This window comes from Artibeus jamaicensis, unplaced genomic scaffold, assembly GCF_021234435.1.
Source record: "Artibeus jamaicensis isolate MK-2021 breed Jamaican fruit bat unplaced genomic scaffold, CSHL_Jam_final scaffold_1964, whole genome shotgun sequence".
NCBI lineage: Eukaryota > Metazoa > Chordata > Mammalia > Chiroptera > Phyllostomidae > Artibeus > Artibeus jamaicensis.
The window spans coordinates 46,024,835-46,041,813 of NW_026522030.1; positions in this window are offsets into that span (position 1 = coordinate 46,024,835).

Genomic DNA, 16,979 nt, shown 5'->3' on the forward strand with positions numbered 1-16,979 from the left:
GACTGCCAGAGGTGAAATTGAAGCAACTTTTTATGTGTCCAAGGTTTGTGTGAGTCAGCCAGGTATATTATTATTGAGCCAATGCAGCAATTCTTGAGACATAGAGAAAGTAACTGTTGCTTAATGAAAAATGAACACATTTATGAAAGATGTGTCCTTCCCCTTTCTTCCCTTCACAAATTTGTAGCTAGAAATACCGGGAATCAGATACCTTGTGATAATTTGGGCTGCTGGGCAAAATAATCATAAGCAGGTGAACTGCTTACTTCTTTGACAACCATATTTGAGCTGTGGAATGACAAAACGACACTGAGGGAAGGTGATCATTTTACTTTCGGAAGTCTATGTTAAGCAGGGTAGCTTTCTTAGCCCAAGGACGGTATAGGCAAGCAGTTGAAGCTTGCCCATAAATGCCAGCTTCTTCCGCCTCCTATTGAAACCACCACAAAAGCTATCAAAAGCCTGGGGCACTCCTTTGCTACACATACCACCCTTCTGGTAACATCTGCTCACAGGCCTAAGGATCACTTATCTCCATGAAGGAGATATTGCTGCGGGTCTTTAAGGCGAGAACCCCACATGCTAAGCCAGCCTTGGACAACATCCCAGAAGTTTGGTTTTAGCCCCTGGACATCACTTAATCTCATTCAAAGGGTTTTGCTCTTTTTCACCAGGTATATACAAAATGCACACCCCAGAAAGAGGGGCAGATGATACTGTGGCTTTTAAAAGGTTTAGGCATATCACAGATGCCACGGCTCTGCTGATTCCGAGAGGCTCATTCATTATCAGGGTAGATACAGGAGGAAGGCTTCTCTTCTGCCCAGGATTGTATTCTGTTGTTAGCTGTAGCTCCCATATTGTCCTTTGTTCTTTTATCCAACAAACATTTTGGGGGCACCTTCCGTGTTCAAGGTGTTATTAAGGGTGTGGAGCTACAGGGATGGTTGTTATGTAAAACCTCTCCTGCAGCCAGCAGAAACACAAGGTATTACACTGCAAACAGGCGATAAGATAAAAAGACATAGATCAATCCTTTGGCAGTTAGGTGGACAAATAGCCAAATAACTTCTAGCAAGGGCAGTTTTCCTGAAACCTGTTTAAGCATAGAATGCTTTTGCAGAGGAATACTATGCATAAATACAGTTCTCAGAATTCAACTTCTGTGGGAAATGCTGCAATCAAGCTTTTGGATATATTCTTTCCCTTGGGAGTTTAATATTTATCAGTACTTTCATAGGTGTATGCCTTGGAGCCCTAGATTTCCACAAGAGGTTAATTGGAATTTTAAGAAAATATGGATTCTTGGGCCAAATAAATATGGAACTTAAAAAAAAAACCCTGCATATTTACTCTGTTCCCTCTCTCCATTCAGGTTTCCAATTGATTTTAGGCATCTCAGCATTTTAAGATGTTAAGGGGTAACGTGTTAGCATGTTAGATGTTCTAACATGTCCAACAGAAAGGAATTCTGATTAGAAAATACTTACATAGGAGACTTAGGATAACCGCACGGTGACATCTCATGAGATTTAAGGGGCAAAAAGACTGTTGTTGAGAACAAAGGCTTTTTTTTTGTGAGCAGAGCCTCTCGCCTATCGTGCTCTCTGGCCACATAGTTCTTTTCAGAACTGACACTGTCTCTCTATTTCCTTGTCATTTCTTTGGGTGAAGGACTGTAGGCGAGGGCCCCCCTCCTCCTCCATCCCAGCACTACGATGCGTTCCACTGCTGAGGCCTCCCAGAGATGGTTCCCAAGTTTCAGGAGAGAATGCCTGAGAGTTTTCAGTGCTGCTTTGACACCACCAGTTGAATCCCCGGGCAGCAGCATCTCAGGGCTGCACAGTAAGACTGCCACCTGAGCTAAAGAACGGCGTGTTTTAAGTGGGGCTTGGTGGTTTTGCCAATTAAATGAGACTGCCAATGGTGTCCTTGAGCATGAAACAACAAAGAAGATCGCAGTGAATCTGAGATTAATGGTCATCTAGTAGAGAAGGCAAGAGGGAGGAGGGACCTCATATGCTGTGTTATTATAATACAGGTACTGAGTTATCTTTCTTGCTGGGAAGTAAAAAGGGAGGAAGGGAGGAAGGAGGTGATGACAAATTTCACGTCCTCGTTTGCCTCTCCATTTCGGGGTGGGGTAGTTTGGGTGCCTGAGTTTGGGGTCCCTATCTCCTGTCTATCTTTCCCTCCACATACCTTTACTCTGATCCTAGTAGGCACACACACCTCATTTAGAAGCTGGCTTTAACCTAAAATTCCAGGAAATTCCCTATCTTAAAAAAAAATGTATAATTATATCACCGTTTTGTTCTCTAACTCACCTCTCTGCCTTTAACCAGGAGAGCCGGCCCGTGCGTCACAAAGTCAGCCTTCCAAAAGACTGCACCTGGCCAGTCCCATTTCTGTTAATAGTGGATATAATTCAATCCCTTTTAGGTTTTTTTAAAAGGTGATTCAGTAATAATCCAGTTATTTCTAGTTTATGATTTAGTTCTGATCAGTCTTCCCAAATCCTTTCCTGCCCAGAGTCTCCTCTAACCTTCATCTAGACTCAAACATCTTTGGCAAAAGCCCAGTGATGATGCTGAGAAAGATGGGTCCACTTCATGGTTTTGTCTTTTCTCAGTCATTGATGCTGTCCTGGGCCAGTATGTGTTTTGCTCCCAAGGATGACCATCGTTTGCTTCAGGTAGTGACTGGACAGGTTGCAGATGTTCATTTGCTACTGACTCAGTTCTCTGATGGAGGATCCAGCCATGTCCTCTCAGTCTCCAGCTTGGAGAGTCTGCTCTGCATTCTGATGTGCAGCCTTCCTCCCTGGCCCAGCCAGGGAGTGCTCAGGCAGGCCCACAGGCTCTCTCTCAACAGTGTCCTGTGCTTCTAGGTACAGTGGGCCTTTCTGTGTTTTCCATTAACAGGAAAGAAATTCAAGATCTTAGGCCCCTCTGATGCTAAGATTTTCCTGTCACCATCTTTACTGATCTCTGTCATTACTAAGGATGTGGTCTGGGAAATATTTGCCAACTTCAGCTCTTAAAAAATAAATAAAAGAAAACATTTCATAAGAAAGCAAGACACCAATTCTCCTACTCTGGAAGCGCCAATCTTCTAACACATTCTCTACTATTCTCCTCAGTCCTTTGTATTTATACAGAATAGGGGTGGTTGGCAAGACATATTCCTGTAGGACTTCTTTCTTCCTTTTTATACTTTATGCACTTCTACTTCTTCAGCTTAGAGGATTCATTAGCTCATCTGGAGGAAAAAAATCTTTCCTGTTGTCACTCAGCCAGTCACTTCTGATTCACACCATGTCAACACCTTTTGAATTTAGAAGCTCAGAATATTCATAGCTCTTGGGGATGGGGGTGGGGCTGTGTCTACTGCAATGATGCTCCTTTGTTTATTTGCTGAGTGAGCAGGGGTCTGAAGCTATGGCAAGTCAGGCTAAATTAGCCTGGCATTGCGTACTTTGAAACATTATTATTATTATTTTTTAATATTAAATTTTATTTAGTTACTTTTCAAGTACATTTTTTTTTTATCTATTTCTCCCATCCCACCCCACCCCCCCGCCCGGTCTCCCCCCTCCCTCCCATTCCCCCCCTCCCCCTAGTCCTCATCTCTGTGTCTTTCATACTTATTCCTCAAAATTCCTCCCCCTTTTTCCCCTTAAGTTCCCTTCCCTCTCCCCTCTGGTCGCTGCCCACTTGTTCTCTATTTCAGTGTCTTTGTTTTTATTCTGTTTGCTTGTTTGTTTTATTCTTTAGCTTCCTGTCAAAGGTGAGATCATATGGTATTTGTCCTTCAATGCCTGGCCTATTTCACTCAGCATAATGCTTTCCAGTTCCATCCATGTTGTTGCAAAAGGTAGTAGCTCCTTCTTTCTCTCTGCTGCATAGAATTCCATTGTGTATATGTACCATAGTTTTTTGATCCATTCGTTTACTGATGGGCACCTAGGTTGCTTCCAACTCTTGGCTATTGTAAATTGTGCTGCTATGAATATTGTGGTGCATAGGTTCTTTGAAATTGATGTTTTAGGATTCTTGGGGTATAATCCTAGCAGTGGAATTGCTGGGTCAAAAGGCAGGTCGATTTTTATTTTTCTGAGAAAATTCCATACTGTTTTCCATAATGGTTGTACCAGTCTGCAATCCCACCAACAGTGAACTAAGGTCCCCTTTTCCCCACACCCTCTCCAACATTTGTTGTTTGTTGCTTTGTCTATTATAGCCATCCTGACTGGTGTAAAGTGGTATCTCATTGTGGTTTTAATTTGCATCTCTCTGATAGCTAACGATACTGAGCATCTCTTCATGTGTCTCTGGATATTCTGTATGTCCTCTTTAGAGAAATGTCTGTTCAATTCCTTTTCCCATTTTTTAATTGGGTTCGATGTCTTCCTAGAGTGGAGTCGTGTAAGTTCTTTGTATATTTTGGAGATTAAACCTTTGTCTGAGGTATCATTGGCAAATATATTTTCCCATACAGTTGGTTGTCTTTTTAATTTCATACTGTTTTCTTTAGCTATGCAGAAGCTTTTTATTTTGATGAGATCCCATTTGTTTATTCTTTCCTTTATATTCCTTGCTCTAGGGGATATATCTGTAAAAATGTTGCTGCGTGAAATATCTGAGATTTTCTTGCCAGTGTTCTCCTCTAGGACTTTAATGGTGTCACGGCTTACATTTAAGTCTTTTATCCACCTTGAATTTATTTTGGTGTATGGTGTAAGTTGGTGCTCAAGTTTCATTTTTTTGCACGTAGCTGTCCAGTTCTCCCAACACCATTTGCTGAAGAGGCTATCTTTACTCCATTTTATGTTACTGCCCCCTTTGTCAAATATTAATTGACTGTAGAGGGTTGGGTTGATTTCTGGGCTCTCTGTTCTGTTCCATTGGTCTATGTGCCTGTTTTTATGCCAGTACCAGGCTGTTTTGCTTACAGTGGCTTTATAATACAGTTTGATATCAGGTATTGTGATCCCTCCTACTTTGTTCTTCTTTCTCAAAAGAGCAGCTGCTATTCGGGCTCGTTTATGGTTCCATATAAATTTTCGAAGTGTTTGTTCTATGTCTGCGAAATATGCCATTGGTACTTTAATAGGTATTGCATTGAATCTGTATATTGCTTTGGGTAGTATGGACATTTTGATGATGTTAATTCTTCCAATCCATGAACACGGTATATGTTTCCATTTGTTTGTGTCTTCCCTGATTTCTTTCTTCAGTGCTGCGTAGTTTTCTGCATACAGGTCTTTTAAAACTCTTTGGTTAGGTTTATTCCCAGATATTTTATTTTTCTTTTTCCTATATCGAATGGGATTTTTTCCTTGATTTCTGCTTCTGCTGATTCATTGTTAGTATACAAAAATGCCTTTGATTTCTGGATATTGACTTTGTATCCTGCTGTTTTGCCAAATTCATTAATTAGTTTGAGCAGTTTTTGGGTAGAGTCTATAGGATTTTCCATATACACTATCATGTCATCTGCAAACAGTGACAGTTTTGTTTCCTCCTTTCCTATTTGGATGCCTTTTATTTCCTTTTCCTGCCTGATCGCTGTGGCCAAAACTTCTAATACTATATTGAATAGAAGTGGTGAAAGTGGACATCCTTGTCTTGTTCCTGATCTTAGTGGAAAAGCTTTTAGTTTTTGCCCATTGAGTATGATATTGGCTGTAGGTCTCTCATAAATGGCCTTTATTATATTGAGGAATGTTCCCTCTATTCCCATTTTGCTGAGTGTTTTTATCATAAATGGGTGTTGTGCCTTATCGAAAGCTTTTTCTGCGTCTATTGATATGATCATGTGGTTTTTGTCTTTGCTTTTGTTTATGTGATGAATTACATTTACTGTTTTGCGAATGTTGAACCATCCTTGCATCCCTGGGATGAATCCCACTTGGTCATGGTGTATAATCTTTTGGATATATTGTTGGATGCGATTTGCCAATATTTTGTTGAGGATTTTAGTGTCTATGTTCATCAGCGATATTGGCCTGAAGTTTTCTTTCTTTGTTGTATCTCTATCTGGTTTTGGAATTAGGATGATGCTGGCTTCATAAAAGGAGTTTGGGAGTTTTCCATCCTTTTGGATTTTTTGGAATAGTCTGTGAAGAATGGGGGTTAGCTCTTCCTTAAATGCTTTGTAGAATTCTCCTGTGAATCCATCTGGTCCGGGGCTTTTGTGTGATGGGAGTTTTTTGATTACTGCTTCAATTTCTTTTGCTGTTATTGGTCTATTCAGGTGTTCTACTTCTTTTTCATTGAGTTTTGGGAGATTATATTTTTCTAGAAATGTGTCCATTTCCCCAAGGTTCTCAAATTTCTTGGCATACAGTTCTTCATAGTAATTTCTTATAATCCTTTCTATTTCTGTGGTATCAGTTGTAATCTCTCCTCTTTCATTTCTGATTGTGTTTATTTGTGTCCGTTCCCTTCTTTTCTTGATGAGCCTACTTAAAGGCTTGTCTATTTTGTTTATTTTTTCAAAGAACCAACTCCTGGATTCATTGATCTTTAGAATTGTACTTTTAGTCTCTATGTCATTTAGTTCTGCTCTGATCTTAGTTATTTCCTTCCTTCTACTTGCTTTGGGCTGTTTTTGTTGTTGTTCCTCTAGTTCTTGCAGGCGTAGAGTAAGGTCATTTGTTTGAAATGTTTCTGTTTTTTTTTTAGGTAGGCCTGTATTGCTATAAACTTCTCTCTCAGGACTGCCTTGGCTGTATCCCATAAGTTTTGGGTTGTTGTGAGATCATTTTCATTTGTTTCCAGAAACTTTTTGATTTCTTCCCTAATTTCATTCTTGACCCATTCATTGTTTAATAGCATACCATTCAGTCTCCATGATTTTGGGTGTTTTGGGTTTTTTCCTTTGGGGTTGGTTTCCAGTTTCAGTCCCTTATGGTCAGAGAAAATGCTTGGTATGATTTCAATATTCTTGAATTTGTTGAGGCTTGTTTTGTGCCCTATCATGTGGTCTATCTTTGAGAATGTTCCATGTGCATTTGAAAAGAATGTGTATTTAGCTTCTTTGGGGTGAAGAGCTCTGTATATATCAGTTAGGTCCATTTCATCAAGGGTGTTGTTTAATGCCGCAATGTCTTTGTTGATATTTTGTTTGGAAGATCTGTCCATTTTTGATAGTGGGGTGTTAAAATCCCCCACTATAATTGTGTTGCTGTCTATATCTTTCTTGAATTCCTCTAAGATTTTCCTTATATATTTTGGTGCTCCTATGTTGGGTGCATATATATTTATGATGTTAATGTCTTCTTGGTGGATTCTTCCCTTGAGTATTATGAAGTGACCTTCTGGGTCACTCTTTATGGCTCTTTTTTTGAAGTCTATTTTGTCTGATATGAGAATTGCTACCCCAGCTTTTTTTCTTGTCCATTTGCTTGAAAAATTTGTTTCCAGCCTTTCACTTTTAGTCTGTGATGGTCTTTTGTCCTGAGGTGGGTCTCTTGTAGGCAGCATATGTTGGGTCATACTTTCTTATCCATGACGCTATTCTGTGTCTTTTGATTGGAGCATTTAATCCATTTACATTTAAGGTTATTATTGATAGGTACTTATTCATTGCCATTTTTGTACCTGTGTTCCTCTCTGTCTGTCTCTTTTCCTTCCTTTCCTTAAAGCAGACCTTTTAGTATTTCTTGTAGAGCTGGTTTGGTGGCAGCAAATTCTTTTAGACTTCTTTTGTCTTGGAAGCCCTTTATTTGGCCTTCTATCTTGATTGAGAGCCTTGCTGGGTAAAGTAGCCTTGGTTGTAGGCCTCTGTTTCTCATTACTTGGAATATTTCTTGCCAATCTCTTCTTGCTTGGAGTGTTTCCATTGAGAAGTCAGTGGCTAACCTTATTGGGATGCCCTTGTATGTTATTTCTTTTTTCTCCCTTGCTGCCTTTAAGATTCTCTCTTTGTCTTGGAATTTTGCCATTTTAATGATGATGTGTCTTGAAGTGGGCCTCTTTGGGTTCCTCTTGAATGGGACTCTGTGTGATTCCTGGATTTGTGTGACTTTTTCTTTTGTCAAATTAGGGAAATTTTCTCTCATTACTCTTTCAAATATGTTTTCTATCCCTTGTTCTTCTCCTTCTGGTATTCCTATTATTCGGATATTATTACGTTTCATATTGTCTTGCATTTCTCTTAATCTCTCTTCATTCTTTCTGAGCCTCTTTTCCCTTTTCTGTTCTTTCTGTGAGATGCTTTCTACTTTGTCCTCCAATTCACTAATCCGATCTTCTGTTTCATCCACCCTATTTTTAATGCTTTCCACTGTGTTTTTAATTTAGAAATTGTATTCTTCATTTCCTCTTGGCCCTTGCTAATAATTTCCATTTCCTTTTTCATGTTGATATAGTTCACAGTGAGATCATTGTAACTTCCCTGTAGTTTCTGGTAGCTGATTGTGAGCTCTTTGAACTTCCTGATCACCAGTGCTTTGAATTCAGTATCTGACAGTTGACTTGCCTCTGTTTCATCTAACATTCTTTCTGAGGATTCCTCCTTTCCTTTCATTTGGGGATTGTTTCTTTGTCTTCCCATTGTTTGTGAGACTCTTCTTGTTAGTCTCAGCTTCTTAGATTAATCTGTTTTGACACCCTGGGTTTATGGTATGAACTTTTGTGGTGGAATGCCTGTGAATGTCAATGGTGCAGCCTCTTTTGGTTATCCTGTTGTTCTCTGCTTCCACCTACTCAAATATGCAGCAACTTGTGGCTTCTTTCCTACAACAATGTGCAATTTGTCTCTCTGACTCTACTATTGGGAGGCCTCTTCTATGAGTCCAGCTCTGGTCTTTTCATATTTTCAAGTTGATTGTGACTCTTGTGGGCAAAAGAAAGAAATGATAAGGAAAGAAATAAAAGGAAGAAAGAAAAAATGGTAGGGGAATGGAAGAAAGAGCAATAAGTTTAGAAAGAAAAGAAAAAGAAATAAAACAGAAAATCCGGGAAAAGAGGACAAAAGTATGGAAAGATGAAACAGTAATAAAGTTTAAAAGAAATAACAGATTACTTTAAAAAAGCAAAAAGATAAAGAAAAGGAATGGTGAAGGAAGAAAGGTAAAAAAAAAAAAAGAAAGAATAAAAATAAAATAAAGTAAAAAAAACAAAAAACACACAAACAAAAATAATCTCTCAAAAACAATCTCAGAAAAGGAAATGACACTTGTTGGCTTCAAACTAGCCGAACCGGTTTTTCTGGTTGCAGTTGGCTGAGGGTCGATTGTGATTTTTTCAGCCAGCCCCTCTTAGGATCCAGACACTTGGCGCCTCTCCCCCAGCTCCCTACAATGGGGAACTAGGACTTTCTCGCAGCATTCCCCTCCCAGGGGTTACTGCCATAGTCTGGTTTGATGTGTTTGCAGGCACCTGCACCGGCCTAGTTGCCTGGTTTCCTCGGGATTGAGCACAGGCCTGCCCCCATTCAGTTGGGAAGCCCCAGACCCTCTGCCCAATCCTGGGTTTGCTGCCAAGCTGGGTGTGAAGCAGACCAGGCTGCCGTGTCTACTGGATTCAGAGCCCTAGGCTGCACCTCTGAGTTCTCCTGGGCTGGCAACCACAGAGTCTTTGGTTGGGGCCCTTTGTCCTCCGCACCCTCTCTGTAAACTCTATCAAACAAGTCTCTCCTGGCCCCCCACCTTGTTTGGCCAGAAAGGGAGGGGGTTGAGGGTCTCAGCTCTTTTCCCAGGACCCCTCAGCGCCCCGGGCTTCCAGATAGTCTGAGGGGGTAGACTGGAAGCCGGGAGCCGATCTGAGGACTGGGCGCCGACCTAGAAACTCTGTGTGCTCGTCATGGCACGCTGCGTGGTCTGTATCCCTTCTGCTCCTGTGATTGTCTGGGTCCCCTGGCCAACCTCTGGCAAAAAAAAAAAAAAACCCTAGGGATGTAGCAGCACCACGCCGGGTGCTGGACCCAGAACTGTGTGCAGGCTGAAATCTCCTCTGCTCCCCTCTGGTTGGGTCTCTTGGCTGGTCCGGGCCCAAAAATCCTAGGGAGGGAGCTTTCTGGGCACTGAACGTTGGCCTAGGTGCCCTCAGGCACTTGCCCAGACACACTGAGTGTGGCGCGACTAGTTCCCCAACTTGCGCGCTGGCTGAAGTTTCTTCCACACCTCTTTGCCTGGGCCACTCGGCCTGCCCGGCAGAAAAATCCCAGGGAGGGAGCCCTCCGGGCGCTGAAGGCTGCCCCAGGAGCCGTTGGGCTCTCGCCACTGGGCGCTGGTTCCCCTACCCTGCATCGGCTGTTTCTCCCTGCTCCGTCCCAGAGACTGCTGTACCGCTGCTGTCTCCCTACCGTCTGGTTCCTCCGTGACCGATGAGGTTTCTGGTCTCTTATTTTCATATATGCTTGGCAACTGCTGGCTTGCTGGCCTCACCTCCTCCAATCGGATAGATTTCTGTCTCTTTTGTACTAGGAACTGGTATCTGCTCCGTCCTAGTCCACCGCCATCTTGAAACCCCCCCTGAAACATTATTTTGCCGTATGTGTACAACTGTATGACTCAGAGACGCTGATTTCTCTAGCCTTCAGGAGACAATCTCCCTTTTAATTTCACAAGTGATGCATAACCTGGTCATGTGACTGCAGCTTTTATCCTGTTTCCATCCCTCTGTATTTATAAAATCTGCAGGAAATTCTTCCATTTTTCACAAACACTTTTTTTTTTATCTCCAACAACCTCTTTAGACTGCTCCCATTGCCTCGAAGTTTCCTTCTGCCATCCACTCCAAATGCCGACACAGAGTGTAAACTATTCCTTTTCTCGTTTCCCCAGAATATATCTAAGACCAGTTGATAATATTTAACAACACAGAATGACAGTGCAGAAAAGACCACTTTTTGCTGGATACCACATGTCACTGTCCCTACAACCCCTAAGCCACATTCCTCCACAGTTACTGAAATGGCCATGGGCCTCTCCAGTCATTACCATAAACCACATTGCAGAGGCTAGTTCACCCTACAGGCTGAACCAAATATGTGTCATGACTCAAATGTGTAGACATTTATTTCCCATCCATATAAAATTCAAAATAGATTTTTACAGTTGAACTCTTCTTTGAGCAGTAATTCAGGGACACACCTTGAACTCTGTGCTCTTAATTCTATATGGCTCCCAAGGATAATGCACGCATGTGCATGGAGCCAGAGGAAAGGAATGGAACACAGAGGTCCAGGGTAGTTCTTTATGCATCAGTCTCAGGGTATTACTTACCTTTATCTTCTATTGGCTAGACCACAGTCACATGGCCACACCTACCAGCAAGGGTATCTGCGAGATTCAGCCTAAGTATATGCCCAAAAAGGAAAGGAAATAGGGTAGGTAAGCAAGTAACCAATTTCAAAGGGAAAAAAAGCCGATGTAATAGCCCGTAGGCAGTTGCTGTCAGTCAACACAGTACTTTACAGAGATAACTCTCCTCACAAAGGAGACAATCTTTTACAGGATTTCAGTCATCACACATTTTGAATAGGAGTTGACTTCATATTTAATAACCTAAAAGCCCAACAAAGTACTGGTTCATAAACTATCTGCCTCCAAAAATGAATTTTGCTCTTTTATTTAGAATAATAGACATATATAAATTTTCAGAAATATAAGTATATAGTTCAGATACTTCTACTATACCTATGTGCATGGGTAACTTTAATTTTTCACTGTTTACAATTAGGGGCAAAGACTTCTATTTCCATTTGTGGCTGAAAGAAGATTTTTATTACCTTTGTAAATAAGTGTTTCAGAACTACAAGTGTAGTTTTTTTGAAACTGGAATGCAAGGAAAAACATGGGCCAAGGGTCATAATGCTCTCTAAGGAACAACTTCAAGGCATTTGTGTGAATGGAAAACATACTGTTAGGCACAGTCATTTATGAGAAATCATCACAAAACTGATGTGCACATCACAACTTAGATGACTAAATTCAATTTGCTACAACAAACATTCTAACAAGTACAATTTCCTTTAACAACATAGAGAGTAAATACAATATCCAATAACAAATATATATATAAAGCATTTTTATAGTAATTGTTGCCTCAAGGTTAAGGACTGTATTCTATAGTAAATAACAATAAAACGTGTTGAAAAAGCAGAATGTCAGAAGAGGCTCTGGTCATTCTCGGCAAACAAACTGCCTATTAATTCAGTCTCATATTGTTAAGCTACAGGTGATGTTTATACATGACTTAATCAGTATATTTACACATTCATGGCTTTGTGTGATCAAAGGTACTTGCATTATGCATCTTCTTATCTCCTATTCTCAATAAGTATAATTTGAATTGTCAATAATTTCAATTCAAACATTTTTTAAAATTGCTGAATATAGAATTGGGGACTTATAATTTCCTGTCTTAATATTTTCTTTATAGAAAATATCTCTCAGGAATAGTCACTTCAGTTACTGAACAACATACTAGAGACGTGTTGAAATGCTAGTTAGGCTGTTTATTTGATCCGCCCTTACATTTACTCTATAACTGTATTAACCTACTTTGTGTGTGTACATGTATGTGTGAGTGCATGGTTGTGTGTGTGAATGAATGTGTATGACTCATCAGCTAACTGGTTCTTCATTGCAAACAGCAAAAATTGACTTTGGGTAGCTTAAGCAGTAAAGAACTTGTGGGGAGATGTTATCTGGCTCACAAACAGATGGGAAGCCTGGAGACCTAAACATACAAATAGGAAAGAATTAAGAGAGGCAGGTTGCCAGGACTGTAGCCAAAATCATACTCTAAGAAGAGTTTGGTCAGTGCCCCAAGGCCAGCCACTACTGGTATTTCTGCTCCTGTCAGCACTGGACATTAACCGTCACCTCCTACGTGACTTAGTTTGGATCATCCACCTACGCTTAAGCCTTTTGGTTTCAGAGAGGCAGTGTCTTGTATTTTTTGACTCCTGAGAACTGGAAGGCCAAGTCCCTACTTCTGTATAAGAGTCACATGACAGTGGATTCTCCACACCTAGGCAGTGGTTCAAGTGAGAACTAACCAGAGCAAAGGGCAGAATGCATCCCCTTTAATGAACTGTGATGAGGAATTTGACTTCGGTTTTTGGTTACTGACCCCTTGACAGCTTTTAAGCCTCACTCTCCCTCTGTCCCTTGTGCCTGACATCTGGACGAACAGGTAAAATCTTGCACTGGTTCCTTTGGTGCTAGCTGGCAATTCCACCCATAAGGCTCCTGCTATGTGGTAACTCTTACCAAGCACCCCCTGCTCACCACAACAAAACCCCCGGCCACTCTTCTTTCCTCCCTCTCAGATCACTTCAGACCACGGAAGAGCAATGCCCTGCCCTCTCAGACACCTCAGCTCAGTGAGTGGTAAACCTCTCATGCCCTCCTAGCTCTGTGTGTGATATCGTCTGCCATGACATCTGAACCAAAGCTGGTGTGAGTCCATCTGCCTCTACAGGTGACCATAACATGGTTTCAAAAAATGGTAAATAAAAATGTGACCCCAGAATTCCTGACACATTTTTCACAGGATTCTTTTGTGTAGTAAGTATCTTTAGTGGATTCAAAACAAGGTTTGTAATTCAAACAGATTTCCCATAAATTACCTTGTTTCATTATGGAAGCAGAGACAGCGCCAATATATTTTTTAAAAGATGCAAATATTCCAAACTCTTAGGTGAGAGAGCAGTTGGGCTGCCTGATGCCTGCTTACATGAGAGAGCTTTGAACCTATTTGTGGGCTATGGACAAAATGGGCATGTTTCCCTGAGTGAATAGGAATGAACTCTTTCATATGGACTGTGATTTAGCATGTATTCTAAGGGAAGCTGACTTATTAGAGGATGTGCAGATGAAAGGGGCCTCAAGGGAACATCTAGGCCACCCATCCTGACCTTGGTCTCCCTTTAGCATCCATGAGCAAGTGGCTGATCACCTTCTGCTAGAATACCTTAATGAAGTTAGCCCTTGTTCGGACAAACCTAATTTATAGAAAAATCCTTCCATCTATTGCCCCACCCTGAGTTCCTAGTTTTACTCATCATGGCCCCTTAGAGCCATCTGCTATATATTTCTTGTATTGGGAAGCCTTGCTTTGATTTATTCAGTTTCTCATTTGCTTGCTTACACTCTCTCTTTTACTCAGAAATATCAGCTGAAGACTGTAGAGACATGTCTACATGCATTCTCCCCATTGGCTAAAAGATCACAAGAAAATCTAGAAGACCAAACAACTAATTTAATTTTCACAGTGATGAGCTGCCCAGGTGTGCTCTCTACCTTTAATAATTGTAATGAGGGAAGGCCTGGTCTATACTGTTCAGAACTGATGGTGTGACTTATGTCCCCGCTCCAATAGGCATGTTAAATATATACCATGTGCTGCTTTCGCTGGGAAGGACAGCCTGTTTACTTGCCCCTGCTATAATGGTAAAGCCCCGTCTCAGAGTCTATGCTGTCAGAATCAGGCTGAAAGTGCTTTGGGTTCTAAAGCACCCTAAGTATAGCCCCATTGCCAAATAATCTTTATTACAGTGCTGGATTTGCAGGTTATCATTCTAGAAGCATCTGTGTAGACAGGCCCTAGCATCTTGCAAGAAGCCTTCCTGGCTGAGACAGGAGAGGGCGATCTCAGGGGCTGTCTGGTCCCTGGCTATGTTCTGAGGATGGGTTGATGAACATCTTGGTAGGTTAAACAAATTTCCTTCCCCTACATTCAGAAGTGGAGCCGACGCTGAATTGGATCACAGGGACCAGGTAGACCATGGACCCATCCAGAGGAGTTCTCACAGGTCAAAGGCTCCTGGTTTTATCACAGACCCTATCCTAACACGAGAACCTGCTGTCTAGCACAGGTGCACTGCTGAATAAAAATTATTTTAGAACAAACCATAATTTGTTATTTCCTTAAATTTATTTGATTTCTCTAAGGAAACATTCTGGAAACTAACAGAAAATTCATCTTACAGAAACCATTTTATTCTACATACTTTCCAGTGATCTAGTTCGAGAGAGGGAGAGCTTAATGAGAAAAGTCTTAAGAAATATACAGAGCTGAGGCCCATTCCCAAGACCCAGGAGCAAAAAAGTCAATTTGTAAAGTACCATCTGGATGCAAACTGGAAGGAAGCCTGGGGTTCTCCTGGCCTGTTGGAGGTGTAGGGGGAGCATTGGAGGGAAGAGCAACAACTCCAAGGGAGGAGGGTGGAAAGCGAGGCTGCAGGGAGAAGTGGTCCTGCATCTGGGCTTCACGGCCCATGATTCTTCTGGCTGTGAGGGCCGATGCTACACTCCTCGCTTCCAAATGTTGTCTTCACTTACTTCTTCCACTAGAATTCCCTCTTCCTAGATTTTATCCATTAAAATGCTGTCCATTCTTCCAGGCTTACTGTAATACTGGGATAGAGGGTTTTGTGCACAAGATAGATATTTTCAGCTATAAGTTGGAAATCTCAGAGTTTGTAGTGGGGTTTGATGAGATAAGCCTTTCTGATCTCACTTCACATATCCCCTGTGCCATATTATATTCTGTTTGTACCTCTTCTTAAATTCTTGTCACATCTGGCCCTGATTAATTATCTTATTTCCCCTATTATGTACTTTATGTAAGTGCTGTATTTAACTCACTTTGATTCCTCAGCCAAACGAAAATGTCTGGCAAACAGAACTCACTTAGTTGATACCTATTGTCAAAATCTCTGCAATTTTTGAAACACATCTTCAAGGTGCTCTTTAGAGCAAAATTATGTATATGTGTGTGTATGTGTATGCATATATATGTGAATGTATACATGAAGTCTGTCCAGAAAAAGTCCAGCCATTGTTAATATAATGAGAATGGTTTGTACAACACTGATGTAACCTGGCAGCCAAGAAGAGTGGGCTGTACTAGTCAGTGGGGTGGTTAGATTCTTTTAAGGCAGCATGTGTACTGTGTGGCAGTTGCACTGAAAATGACTGAGTAGAGCAACAAATCTGCATCAAATTTTACATTAAGCTTGAAAATTCTTTTGTGGAAACTGTTCAGCTGATTGAGAACAGAAGCCTGCAGCTATGGGCACCCAGTGACTGGCAGCTTCATCATGACAGTGCAACTGCTCATGCATCACATCTTGTGCAGAGTTTTTCTTCAAAGCATCAAGTCACCCAGGTGACTCAGCCCTCCTACAGCCCTGATTTGGTGCCCTGTGAATTCTGGCTTTTCCCAAAACTATAATCACCTTTGACAGGGAAGAGATTTCAGATATTGGTAAGATTCAAGAAAATATGATGGTGCTTGGGAAAACTGTGTGAGGTCCCAAGGTGCCTACTTAAAGGGGACTGAGGCATTGTCCTTTGCATAACATTTCTTCTGTCTTGTGTTTTCTTCAATAAATGTCTCTATTTTTCCTATTATATTGCTGGATACATTCTGGACAGACTGTGTGTGTGTGTATTTAATAACTTTTGTCTTATTTTAAAAATATTTTTATAGTTCACATACAACATACTAGTTTCAAGTATACAACATTGTGTTTCCACATTTACATACATTACAAAGTGAGCACCATAATAAGTTTAGTAACTATCTATCACCGTATTGCAATATTATTGACTGTTTTCTATGCTGTGCATTACATCCCTGAGACTTACTTTAAACTGGAAGTTTGTACTTCTTAATCACCCGCTGTTCTGCCCAATCTCCCACACCCCTTTTCTCTGACAACCATTTGTACTCAGAATCTATGAGTTTGAGTTTTATTTTGAATATCTGTTTTGCTTTTTTGGATTCCACAGGTAAGTGAAATCATATGGTACTTGTCTTGCTTTGTATGATATATTTAACTTAATACTCTATAGGTACATTCATATTGTTGAAAATGGCAAAATTTCACTTTTTAATGGCAGAATAATATTCCATTGCATATATGTGTCACCTTTCTTAATCCATTCCTCTACCTGTGGACACCTATATTGCTTCCATGCCGTGGCTCTTGTAAATAATGCTGTAAGGAAC